Here is a 12,774-nt window from a genome sequence, read left to right on the forward strand (position 1 = left end):
GTTCGATCCACAAAGGCTGCAAATTCATTTTTTCTCTTCCTGTTGTTGACATTAGTACTATTGCTAAATTATTCTTTGTTTCTGCTCCGTTGCACGTTTTTTAATTGTTTTGTTATTTTGGATAAATTTCTTTCGTCCTTTGAAGTGCTTTTCAAATATAGAAATCTAAAAAGTGTAAATTTTTTTCGAAAACATGTAAATATATTGAAAATCATAATACAAAAGATCCATATTCATAAACTAGTCACTAGATTTTAACCTATACCTTGAACAAAGAAACAATGTCTTTTACAAAGGAATTATACCTTGTTCGATTTTTGTTTGTGATATTTTTATTCTTCAAATGGCCAAATTCAAAATTCGCACGGGCCTCTAAATTCTCAGGCATGGCCCTGCTGTTACTAAGAAGATTTGTCGACAAACCATGGGAGGTAACTGTTTGGTTAATGGCTTTCAAAGCCTTTACGCCCCATGGTCCTACTTTAGAGGATGGTCGGTCTAACCAAATCAGGTGAGGTCAGGTCGGGTTTGGGAGTTTGGGAGAATTTAGTAAAAGGTAAAACCTTATCTTGATAGCAGTTTTTATATATCTCGGGTAATTGTTTTCTTAGAGAACAATTGACATTCCCTCAAATCTCACAACCACGTTTCTGGGAAACCCTTAAAGGGTTTGCTAGGTCTATAAATAAGAGTAAAGAGAGAATCGATATACACAACACTAAGAGAGATTCATCTTCTACTAAGTATAGAGCCGAATTTATGCATCTCTAATATTTTCTTCTTCAGTGCAGTGGAGATGGTAGTTGCGCTAAATCCTTCGGGGGTGACCAGAGTTATACAATTTGCACTAAGGTTGTTTTGAAATCCCTTTCAAGATAGTGGCCTCAATACCATGACACAACAAACTCAATTCTTGATTTTATGAGCTATAATATTTTAATTAATCTAACCCTATAGTTAAGTGTTTCCATGATCGATGGACGTATTATTTTCTGAATGAGTAAGGAACAAAAATAGAGAGAGAGGGAATAAGAAGGTTTTGTTCTTTAAACCCTAGTTTCGAATCAATTGCCAGTAGTGGTGTTCAGATTATAGGGGTGAACATCGGTTGGATAACCGACTTTTTGAGCCTATCCGTAGTCCAATCCAAAGAGTTCGGTTATTCTACATTTCAATCCGAACCAATCCGTTCATAGTTTGGTTCGGCTACCGAACCAAACTATGCATGAACGGTTTGGTTTGGTTATTTAACCGAACCAAAGGTCAAAATTTTCCAAGAACAAACTTTCGAATTTTCAACTTTAAAACTAGCTACAATTATACTTAGAACGTGCTAAGAAATAGTATTATCTCACAAACCCTTAAGTTTACATGTACGTGATTAATTGGACAGTTTATCAACATTCGAGGAAGAGAAGAAAAATGATAAACAATTGAATCATATATTCTCACATATATAATATATAGAAAGTAACAATAAATGGTTTGGTTCGGTTTCTTCGGTATCCGTCAAATAGATCCATAGACCGAACCAAACCACTCGGTTTTTATATTTTAGTATCCAAACCAATCCGGATAACCATTGGATCGGTGTCCAAACCGCTCAAATCTATTTGGATCGGATTGGTTTGGTCGGTTCGGATTCTAAATGTGCACCCCTCAGATATTCCAAGTTGTCATCTAGAACTCAGAAACTAAACGAAAGAGATCGAGATCTATACTTGTTTGTTCAATTCTATGCTTTGTGATATGTTTTTAGCAAATATCAGTGAACAAGCCTTCTATGTCTACTAGTAATTCTCGCAAGATGAAGGTTGTACTGTGGAAGATCGGTTTTCAGGGTTGTGCAAGGTTTCATTCAGTTGAATCATCACTCAGATATGAAGCTTAAGCAGATGCGCTTCATTTCAACCCATTGATGTCAACCGCCATATGAGTTTTATTAATATCCCCTAATTCGAAATGTTGAACAGTGTAAAATTCAACAACAAAGATATGATTTGTGCAATCCCCATAGTTGGTAGGATTGAATAATCCAAGATAAGATCTAGGAGATCCTTTTGGGTTTCTTTTTGTTGGAGAGATAGTGAAAGTAAATCCATTGTCGTCAAGCTTAAGTCGGCTCGAGAAAATCGGCAGAGAATGGCACGGGATCAAGAACTCACCACTACAGGAAGCAAGGCACCACGAGATCAACAGCTCGGGACGCTTGCTACCGACTCGGGAATGGCATATTTTTCGCGGGATCTTTTTTGGCCGGACCACTCTAGGGTTTTTGTTAGGAATGTTCTTGGCTTGTTTCCTTTGTGTTTTTCGTGTTATTTGGTGCAAACTTTTTAGAGAGAGAGAAAATTTGGGTGAAGCTTTCGTGGTGGACTTCTGTTGAGAGGAAGAAGATGATATTTAGGTTATGGGAAACCATTTTTTTGTAGATGGAGCTAACATCTCAACTGCCAATATAACTCCAACATTTTGCTACGGGGAAATCTGCTGCACCAAATTACCTATCTATGCCATTAATTCTATCCTCGTGCTACATCGAAAAAGGAGGCTCAGCCAGATATCCATTCTCCACCAATCCTTTATCTGGCCAACATTATCTTCTTTGTGCAACCTGCCATCAAACATGGAAGACCTCAAGTGTTAATGTTAACGTAGAAGAAGAGATCACTATACTAGGTTCAGAAGAGTTGTACTCATCGACGACTAAATGAAAGTGGGTTGCAAATGACGAACTGTGAAGCCCGTATACTTGTCGGTTGAAACCTTTTAGAGTTACCCTTTAGGGACCATCAAGATGGGTGGATCCTACGTGTCTCATTTTTTCGAATCCCTAAATCTGAAAACATGATCAGACTCATCTTTCCCTTGAAAGAGGTATTTATGATTTTTTTTTTTTTTTTAAAATAAAGGTATTTATGTTACAAACACGTTTATCTTACTTACAACTGAATTTGGTTTCCAATTGCAAGGCATGAATCTGCAACAGCAAATACATATTTGTTTTTAACAAGTTTTAAATATTGTGAACTAAATTAAATGCAACAAACAAGATTCACTGGATGACAACAATTTATTATTTGCAGTCAATATTCTTTAAATGTTCGCACGTGTCACGTGAAGGTTAACGACATATTCACTTATGTCCTAGATACGATTATTACTTTCCTAGGTTTATACTTCAATTCTCTATGTTAATAGATATAGAGCTACTTCTTCTCAACTTTATGAAAGCTTCAATAAAATATTAAAAAGTCTCAGGTTCTTTCTATCACTACAATATTAGAGCCCCATTTGAAGAAAGGTTATGAACGAGATGAGAGAACACAGGAAGAAGCTATTGGATGGAGCACAACCCGAGGGTGGGTTTAGCCCAACCGACTCGATGAAATTAACCGGTCAGGTACGGGTTTTGAAGTGCTATCCGTCATCCTGTCCGAGCCCGTCCGATAATCTTTACCCGACAAAACCCGCTTAATAATGTCATCCATTTATACAATAATACCTATGCACATTATATGTATGTTTGCTTGTATGTATTTATTTATACATGTATAACATATGTGTATATATAGATATATTTTTAAAGTATTTGAAGTGTATAATATAAATATATACATATATTGTTGTCCAAGTGCGGAGTGCCCTTGACACAACATTGTTAAGAGAAACTTGATTAAAGTTTAGTTTCGATAGAAATTTCGGTACCATCGAAATAAAATATTTTGGTCATTTCGACCGAGATATTTTAAAAGTTTGGTGAAAACCCGATACTCGACCGCCTGATACCCGAGAGTTTAAAAGCGGGACCGACCCGACCTGACGAACGACATGAACACGACCGACCCGACCAGGACCGATTCCCCCCTGATATTGACAATGTAAAACACACATCAAAATATTTTTTACAAACTTCTTTTTTATCTAAGCAAAATCAAATTTACTCCCGCTTAGGTAGCATCTAACCTCTATCTACGTTTTCCATACTCAAGCATTCTCACACCAAGAAACCATAATATTATCAGTTTTGCTGACAAGAAAGATAATTACTCCCACACACTATAGCTCCACTCTCCATTGAATTTGATTAACCTCTAAGATTAAGTAAGTCAATTCTGCCCATTTTCTTTGAGCTAGTTTTTACCAGTCTTATTTCAATTTCTTTGCTTGGTAATAATCTCTTCTATTCGAATAATGACAAACAATCCACAATCAGGGTTGTCAAAGACAAATAATTTAATGTTATACCCTTTTCATTTTTGTTCCAGAAACATAGAAGAATGTTAAAAGAAAAAATTCAAAATAAATAGAACTTTTCAGTTTTTTTTGTGCATATACTATAATGTTAAGGACATAACACTTACTTTTATCATTGTTCTTAATCATTTGGTTCACCGAGAATTGGTAGAAACTTTGCTTTCTTACCATGACTAGTGAAGCCCGTATCTTACATCGCCTTCGCCTTCTTGATGTGCTCTGCATATTTCATAGCATTCTCCAAGAAATTCTTTGTCAACTGTCTATCAAACAACATGGAGTTGTACAACGTCCACCCTTGAAGATAGACATCGTACACTAGGAAAGTCCAGTGTAGACCTCTGCTCTTATCGCCAAAAGTTAGGTGGCGTATTGGTGCACTTACGTATTCTGCCAAGCTTGAACCCAAACTAGATTTTATTTTCCCTTGCAACTTCTTGTAAATCGACTCCTTGTTAACTTTATAATTTCCCTTTGTCTCCTGATTTTATGGGCCAAAATCCGTTATCAAGAGCGCCCCTAAAAATTCACGATTAATGGGCCTACAGGATTGCCAAGCCCATGAACTAAATGGCTAATGAGCTCGTCCAATCCATCTTAGGCTACCCGAAGCAACAAAAAATATGCCAGCGACTTTGACAGAAAGTCCAGCCCTGGATAAAGAGGTCGAAAAGCGCCTCCTAAGTAGACCGCCCTCCATATATCTGCTGAAGAGATGTTAGTGTCATTCAAGATGGCGGTATCAGGAATATACCCGATAAAAGGTTATAATATCTGTATCTATGGTAATAGCTCCATGCGCTACCGCATTGAAGACGACAACTCACCGCCAGTTGACAGTCAACCCCGAGACATTATAAAATGATTAAGGAAAGAATACTACTGGACATCTGAGTCTCATACAATCAACTTATAACTTACTTTCTCTCTCATACAAGTAACATTACGGTTTTCCCCCAGGTTCACAGAGAAGACAAGACTTACCTTGAGGAAGCAACCATGCATCCACTTTCTCTCTCCTAACAACTACTCTATGAAGATGGTTTCCTACTTTATTGAGGAGGTTGTCTACTTTATCGCTCCTACGATGGAGGTTGTTTACTTTATGTCTCCTACTGCCTATTAGAGAATTACTGTCAGACTCATGCTCCACCACCCACATGATTTGCTTCTATGAGATATATGGTCAACCCTTTGCTTAGATATGCATCCCATTCTATTTACGGTACATACCAATATATCCTCAAGGCAGAGCTCACCAGGGCGGCCTTACTCAGCGACATACCTCATAACCGGTCATATTGCCGTAGAGATCGAGCTTCGGCCACTCTACGAGACGCGTCATACAGTCCTACTGTTGATGTCAAAAATTGCCCTTCCGTTAAATCAACATGAAAAGGGAGTTTATGGAAGAAAGCCTCCGTTATCCATGATTCTTCCGTTATGTTGGGTGTTATTCAACCTAGTGTTCCTGCTTCCAGCTTTGCTTCTCTTTATTCCAGCTCCTCGCTCCTGCTCCTTGCTCATGCTCCTTGCTCTTGCTCCTGTTCGTCTGTTCCCGAGGGGGAAAACCTGCAAAGGGTTAAAACCGCTCCGACGCTCAAGCCAGTCAGGGTGCTCTTTGTAGTAAAACAATGAATATTAATTGATCATTTTGGGGGGCGAGTTATGAGAACTCTGAGTTTCTTGTGATCTTTTTTGGGGTAAAGAGATCGTGTATTGTGAAGGGCGATATGGGGGGCCTTTTATAGGCGATATTAGGCCGACTGTGATTAGTGGCGGTTGCTGTCAAACCGAAAGAAAAGTTTTCTCTCTTCAATATCTAGAGTTTCTCTTAGAGTCTATCTTGGATCTTTGATAAGTGGAAGTTCCTAAGTTCAAGGATTCTTCGTAGATATCTTGCTGATGTGATAGATTCTAAAGGAGAAGTTTCCTCCTTTAGGTACGTGGAGTCCAAACTAGTTTAAACACTTCAAGATGTGTAGCCGACTGAGATCTTTCTGGAAGTCTCGGGATTAAGTCGGTAGGTTTGCCTCCCCAGTTCGAGGCGTAAGACACAGGCCGAATCTGTGCGGACCCCCTTACTTTTTTGAAGACCCTAGGGCTGATCTGTCCATGCCAAGGGCGTTTTGCAGGGCTGGTTTCTTCTGGCCGACCTTCCAGTTAGGGGAATATTCGGTGGACCATTAGAGGCTCAGCTGTCCTGCTACCTTAAGCCGGGTTGACCCAGTAGACTTCAGGTCTGATCTTGACTCTTCAGACGTTAGTCAACGTCTGGACATTTTGTGCATCATCACGAGTCCCGCCACTCCTTTGTCGAAAGTAATGAGACTAAAGAGTAGAAGTAACTCGTGTGTTTTAAACATTGAAGACCCTGAAGACAAGGATTTTACCTGGACCAGAGCGGTTTCGTGAAGCTTGGTCTTTCTTTTGGTTTTCCAGAGCTGCATATTCCTGAGCTGATTTGTACCGAGCTGGCAGAGACTGCTGATGGTAAAACCTCTTTTCTCTGAGGCTGTAGTCGCTATAACTGATTAAAGTTGTGTTTTCCTTGGACCAATGGATGCGTGGTTTCTTCTCCCGAGACACGTTTCGACTTCTGCTCAAGCAATTAATTTCTTTTCCATGCGTGATTCTGAGACGTCACGTATTTGATCTTCTGATCACGTGTTTTCGACGCTGATCTTTTGGGTTGTTGTACGCGACAATCATTTCAGCATGCATGGACACGTGTTGCCTTGTTAGTGGGAGAGTTGACGCGTCTCCTTGAAACCCGTTGATATCCCTTCAAACCTGATTGATCTTAAGCTATGTGTATCCCTTGGTCATTATTCCTTTAACGTTCCAGAGATGTGTTTGGTCTTCGCCTTAATGAGCCTTTATCTGTTTTCAAGAAGTCTCTTGGTTATTTCTTTCCAGTATAAATAACCTACTTTGGTTCTTTAACTCCTCATCACCAAAAGTTGATCAAAAGTATCCTTCCTTTCACGCTATTTTCCAACTCTTTTTTCCTTATCTCCTGTTTCTACCGAGGATTCGAGATGAGGCCTCTTTTTTATTTCATACTAGTTACCTGCTTGAAGGATGTTTCTCCATAATCACCGTTGTAAAGGGTGGACTTCTCCATAATGGTCGTGGTAACCCCATGTCCCATTTTGGTAGATTTCATAAGGAAGTAGAGTAACCAGTGTTGCCTCCAACTGGGGTGCTCAGGGCAAGATGATTACGATACGAGGGTTATTTTTTCCTCGGTTGTCTTCTTGGCTTGGCAACTCTTCGGGAAAGGGGTACCTGGTAACTTCTCTGCTATTCTCTAACCGAATTATATGACTGCTCTTCTAGCCGTTCACGTTCTTTGGTTTTTTCCTTGCCCTCGACTTCTTTTGAGGGTTTTATATATATATATATATATATATATATATATATATATAATATACACGTATGCACAAAACAAGCAGTCAATGTAATTAATCCAGCACTTACTAATGCATTTTCCTTAAACTTAACACGCATGCTCCGAATGATCGCTCCTGCAAAAATAATAATTTAGACTTATTTTAACATGACCTAGGCTTACTAAATCCCTCTGCGAAATAGAACCCAAATAAGCATAACTGCATAGCTTAGAATGATTTTTGGGTATGAACTTTGCCCCTGATCATGGCTGCTGCTCCCAAGGCTGTTTTTCGTTGGCTTGAACTCAACCAGTTTAGCTAGGACTTCTCCTTGGACTCCTGGTTGTTGCTTTCACTATCAGGGCTGGTTTCGTTAGCAAGAGCACAACTAGTTTATCTAGGACTTCTCCTTAAACCCCTGGTCGTTGTTTTCATTATTAGGGTTGGTTTTGTTGGCTTGAGCGCAACAAGTTTTGCTAGGACTTCTCCTTAGCCCCTGGTCGTCGCTTTCGCTACTAGGGCTGGTTTCGTTGGCTTGAGCGCAACTAGTTTAGCTAGGACTTCTCCTTAGGCCCCTGTTCGTCGCTTTCGCTACCAGCGCTGGTTTCGTTGGCTTGAGCGCAACTAGTTTCACCAGGACTCCTCCCTTACCCCCGGTCGTTGCTTTCGCTACGAGGGTTGTTTTGTCAACCTAAGCATGACTAGTTTTGCAAGAACTTATCCTTATACTCTCGGTTACCTTTGCCAAGGTTGTAGGTTAACTAAGACTTCTCCTTGGGATCCTCAGTGGGGACCGCGTTTCACTCGAGTAAAGTGAGTTTAACTAGGACTTTCACTTATAAGGTTTCTGGTCGTTGCCTAATTAAGCTACCAGAGCTGCCTAATTTGCTGTCTTGAGCACGTTCAGTTTAACTAGGACGTCTCCTTGGGACCTTGGTGAAGGGTCAGGTTTACTCGAGTAAAGTTTCAGTTTAACTAGGACTGCTCCTTGAGGCTTCTGGTCACCGCCTTAGCTACTAGAGCTACCTGTTTTGCAGAAGCAAAGTGAGTTTAACTAGGACTCCTCCTTGGGGCCTCTGGTCGTCGTCATGGCTACCAGAGCTGTCAGTTTTGCCGAAGCAAAGTGAGTTTAGCCAGGACTCCTCCTTTTATAGCGACGCTCTTTTGCTAAAATATTTTGTTTATTAATAAAATATGTAGCTTGTAGCGCTACTTCTCTCGCTTAACGACTTTATTCGCAAAATAACTAACAGGAAATCAGAAGCGATGGTAAGCTACGTGGTTCTTGCTTTTTAGTCCTCCATGTCCGCCGCGGAATCTTCGTAGAACACTTTATCTCCTCCGATGGTGGCCGGGTTAGTTGTTTCCTCTTTGCAGCCCTGGGCGGAGATATGGTAACATTCTTCATCGACTTCTTTATTCCCTCTGACCGTTTCTATGAGATTCTTGAAGTCATGAGGTGGTTCATAGAGATTATCTCCCCTGACTCTCTCGGGAAATTCCTGCCCAGTATGATGTTGTAGGCAAGCATCTTGTCGACTATGGCGAAATTTAACATTATTGCTTTCTTCATTTTTCGTTCTCCTATCAGTACGGGTAGCGATGGTGTCCAATCGATTTCGACTTGATTGTCGCTAAACCCTGTCAGGTAAGACTTATATGATTTGAGATGGTGAAGACTTACCCCGAGTTTTTGGAAGCATGTTCGGCTCATGACTTCAGTCGAGCTTCCTGTGTCGACTAGGATGCGCCCTACCCTCCAATTGGCTACTATTGTCGTTATCACCAGCGGGTCCGCGTAGTTATTAAGCCCACTAGGTAATCTTCGGTTTCGGCTTCGCATACCATTTCCTTGTAAGCGGGTTGGCGGGTCGTAAACCAGGTTTGATACCAATCCATATTCGAGTCACTTCTAAAAATTCTCCACCTTGAATTGAATAAGCTCCTCTTGACTTAAATCTTCCACCATCATAGCTCAGCGCCTCTGAGTCGTCGTCGCTTCAGCCCTGCTAGGGCTCAACATCTAGAATTCTAATCAAGTCTAAGCAATGCTTAAACTTAAATGTTGTAGCTGCCTTGGTCAACATATCCACTGGATTATCTGCCGTAGAAACCTTCTTGATCGTGATCTTCCCTTTTCAATCACGTCCTTGATAAAGTGATACCTGATGTCAATGTGTTTAGTTTTCTCGTGTTACATTTGATTTTTGGTCATGAATAGTACTCTGGTTGTCGCAGTCGACCTCTGTCATCTCCTACTTCTGGCCCAAATCCCGAACTAAACCACTCATCATATTGCCTCCTTCACCGCCTCTGTTGCTGCCATGTACTCAGCTTCTGTTGTAGACAGAGCTACTACCGACTGCATCACTGTTCTCCAACTAATGACACTCCCGCAGAGTGTGAACGTATAGCCCGTCAATGACCTCTTCCTATCACGATCCCCCCAAAAATCCGAATCTGCAAATCCAACTACCGAACCTGACCCTTCTGTCATAAACCAGCCCAAGCTCTGCAGTTCCTCCCAGATACCGCAGTATCCATTTCACAGCCTGCCAATGATCTCTCACAGGTCAGCCCATGTATCTGCTTACTACACTAAAAACATTTGAAATATCAGGCCTTGTGCACACCATAGCAACCATAAAGCTACCTACTACATTTGCATAAGGCACCCAAGACATGTACTCCGCCTCGTCATCAGTTGTTGGTGACAGTTCCCCTGAAAGCTTGAAGTGTGCCTCAATTGGAGTACTGACAGGTTTTGCCTCAGCCATACCATCGTTCCAACACCTTCTCGATGTACATTTTTTGAGACAAGAATAGTTTCCCAGCAGATTTGTTTCTCCGTATCTACATACCCAATATCTTCCTTGAGGCACCCAGGTCTTTCATCTCAAACTCACCTTTTAACTGATCCTTTAACATCTGGATTTCTGATATATCCTTGCAAGCTATCAGCATGACATCCACATATAGAAGTAGATACACATAAGAACCATTCAATAGTTTCCTGTGGTACAAGGACTTTTTCAACAAACATACCTGGTCTTCTTTCCCGAGAATCTCAAACCCCTCTGGTTGACACATATTTGATAATCCTACTTGGAATGCTTCACTTTTTTTGGACTGTCGGTTAAATACTAAACCACGATTTAACGACGAAATAATTAAATTATTTCAGATAATAAGAGTTTGTAAATCTTGAGCCTTCCCGTGTAACTCCTTCCACCCTCAAGTTACCCAATCTAAGCTTTTCAGGAAAGCTTAATGCTTATGACCCTAGTATGACTTTCTTACTTAGTCTAAGTTGACAGTTTTGTTAGTCGATCTAATCTATGCGGATTTTGCTGGTTATCATCCCTAGATTTGATTAGTGTCTTTCAAATTGGACTTTTCAAGACTTTTCTTGAATAAGTCTTCTCATCTTCTCGATCTATTTCCATAGATCTTTTGATGCAAAAAAGCCTTTCACCTATGTGTGTGGTCCTTTTATTGAGTCAGTTCTATACTATTTTCAACATCAGAATGTTGTTCTCAATCTTTGTCGTCTACATACCGGACCTAAGAAAATTGGGTCACTTCCACTAACCTTCTTGAACTTTCTGAATTCAAGATTTATCTTCATTCCCAAAGGAACCAACTCTTGATTTCTTTGCTGAATCAAAGATTCCTACTCCTACTTGCATGCTTCAATCCTTTGAGGGATTTCTAAGGCTTGCAAATGTCACTTAGCTTTCAGGAGGGTCAACTCTTATTCGGAATGTGTCATGTGCACATTCTTTTGATGTGACACGAAAATGTCACATTTGGAGAGCCTAACTTAGACTAATTAGTCTTTATCGAGTGTTATCAATAATATTTTATGTGTTTTTCTTGTTTAGGTACCATATTTGGAGCTAAACATGGAATTCGGAATAAAGATGGCGAATTATCACTATCATTTCATGTGCCCAAAATGAGAGAAAAAGACTTCAAGCAAATCATATGAGAAGAGGAGTCAAAGACGAGCCCAACGGTGAAAACGGAAGTCAATTCCGAGTTCGGACGGAGAAGTTGTGGAAGAAAGAAGTCCGAGGGTATTCTAGTCCTTTGTAAGAATTTGAAGATGTAGAGACAAGGATGGAGGCACTCTCTTGGTTTCTAAATCAAAGCCCAAAACCAAGTCCAAGCCCAAGAAATATTAAGAGAAGAAGAATTGGGTAGAGATTTTATAGGCACCCATTTGTGGTCTAAAGACTTAGTCAAGTTTGACTAAGGTGCTGTTTGTTTTTTCAAATTTTCAGATCTGAAATCTGAATTGGAATCAATTCAGATTTCAGATGTTTGTTTTCTTCATTTAAGAAAATCTGAAATGTTATCTGAATTGGATTATTTTCTGAATCGGCTGAAAAGTAATCCATATTTTTCAGACTTCAAAAGAAGTCTGAAAACAAAAGTCCATGGCTGAAAAGAGTTAAATGGCATTTATGCCCCCATATGTTTTCAAAATATTCTACCATTATTTTATTTAGAACCAAAACCACCACCAAAACCACCAACAAAACCACCACCAAAACCACCAACAAAACCACCAACAAAACCACCACATGAACCACCACCGAAACCACTACCACCACCACCACCACCTCCACCACAGAGACCACCACCACCACCACCACCACCTCCACCACAGAGACCACCACCACCGATACTACCACTGAAACTACCACATCCCACTGAAACCGCCGCCACCACCACCACCCACCGAGACTACCACCACCACCACCCACCGAAACTACCACCACCACCACCACAGCCAACTAAAACCGCCACCACCACCAACTGCCCGAACTACCACCAACATCACAGGTACAAATCCCACCACTACCAGAACAGGAACTAGACCGCCACCACAACCCTAATCGTCACCACTAGAATCATGAACCACCAGATCTGTCGAGAAAGTGAATCGGAGAGAGGGATAGAGAGAGAAAAAAGATTTCAGAGAGAGAGAGGGTTTCAAAGAGAGAAAGAGGGTCTCGGAAAGAGGGAGAAAGTGAATCACAGAGAGAGAAAGATTGAGAGAGTTTGAACCTCGCCGGACTTCATGGCCGGACCTCCATTATGCCTCCACTGCCGG

The sequence above is a fragment of the Eschscholzia californica genome, unplaced genomic scaffold (genome assembly GCF_041429995.1).
Source record: "Eschscholzia californica isolate CP2 unplaced genomic scaffold, dmEscCali1.0.p SCAF_2, whole genome shotgun sequence".
Lineage (NCBI taxonomy): Eukaryota > Viridiplantae > Streptophyta > Magnoliopsida > Ranunculales > Papaveraceae > Eschscholzia > Eschscholzia californica.